Here is a 1618-nt window from a genome sequence, read left to right as displayed (position 1 = left end):
TCATTATGGGTCTTATGTATCTGGGTGTTAAGATCTCTTATTATTACATTAATCCTTTTATCCTTGTAGCTTTGAAATCTATTTTGTCAAATGTGAAAATTGCAACTCCTGCTTTTTATTTATTTATTTTTGCTCTCCATTTGGTTGGTATGTTTTTTTTTTTTTTTTCCAACCCTTTATTTTGAGTCTATGTATATCTTTGGATATACCATTAGATTTTGTCTGTCTCTTTTGATTGGGAGATTTGGTCGATTTAAATTTAGGGTTGCTGCCGTTTGATATTAACTGGCTATTTTGTCCTTTTGTTGATAAAAAATTCTGCTTTATGTTAATGCTCTTTACTTTTTGGTGTATTTTTAGAAAGGGTCATACTGGTTGTTCCTTTCTGTGTATAGTGCTTCTTTTAGAAGTTCTTGTAAAGCAGGCCTGGTGGTAATAAAATCTCTGAGTACTTGCTTGTTCCTAAAAAATTTTATTTTTCCTTCAAATGTAAAGCTTAAATTGGCAGGATATGAAATTCTGGGCTGAAAGTTCTGTTGATTAAGTATATTGAATATTGGCCCCCACTCTCTTCTAGCTTGTAGGGTTTCCGTTGAGAGATTTGCTGTAAGCCTAATAGGCTTACCTTTATGGGTAACTTGATCTTTCTCTCTGGCTGTCCTTAATATTTTCTCCTTCGTTTCGATCTTGGTGAATCTAACGATTATGTGCCTTGGGGTTTGTCTTCTTGAGGAATATCTTTGTGGCGTTCTCTGTATTGCCTGGGGTTGAATAGTGTCCTGCTTTGCTAAATTAGGAAAATTTTCCTGAATAATGTCCTGGAGAGTATTTTCCAGCTTGAATTCATTCTCTCCGTCACATTCAGGTACACCAATCAAGCGTATATTAGGTCTTTTCACATAGTCCCATATTGCTTGGAGACTTTGCTCATTCCTTTTATCCTTTTTTCTCTATTCTTGTCTTGTTGTTTTGTTTCATTAAGTTGATCTTCGACCTCTGATACCCTTTCTTCTGCTTGATCCATTAGGCTGTTTAAGCTTGTACATATTTCACTAAGTTCTCGTGTTGTATTTTTCAACTCCATAAGTTCATTTGTATTCCTCTCTATATTGTCTATTCTTTTCAACATTTCATCTAACCTTTTTTCCAAGTTCTTAGTTTCTTTACATTGGGTTAGAACAAGTTCCTTTAACTCCCAGAAGTTTCTTATCATCCACCTTTTAAAGCCTACTTCAGATAATGGAAGACAGTCCTTTTCCATCAGGGCTTGTTCCGTTACTGATGAGTCCTTTTCCATCAGGGCTTGTTCGGTTGCTGATGAGTCCTTTTCCATCAGGGCTTGTTCCGTTGCTGATGGGTTCTGATTTTGAGTATACTCGGCCTTCTTAGGCTGTTTTTTTCCCTTCATTGTAGATGAACCGCCTTTCTAATTAGTTTTCTGAGTCGACGTCCGACTTATTGATTCCCAGTGTTGGGATCCGAGCAACCCACTGTGGCAGCCTAAATAGCAGCGGTAAGACTGATGGTGCTCTTCTTCCCGGCAATCTTTGGTCTGGCTTCCCTCTTGAGTCCGCAACAATTGGCTCTGACTTCCCGGAGCTCCAAACTCCGGTCAGTA

The sequence above is a fragment of the Callithrix jacchus genome, chromosome 11 (genome assembly GCF_049354715.1).
Source record: "Callithrix jacchus isolate 240 chromosome 11, calJac240_pri, whole genome shotgun sequence".
Classification (NCBI taxonomy): domain Eukaryota; kingdom Metazoa; phylum Chordata; class Mammalia; order Primates; family Cebidae; genus Callithrix; species Callithrix jacchus.
Note: the sequence above shows the minus strand (reverse complement) of the source record.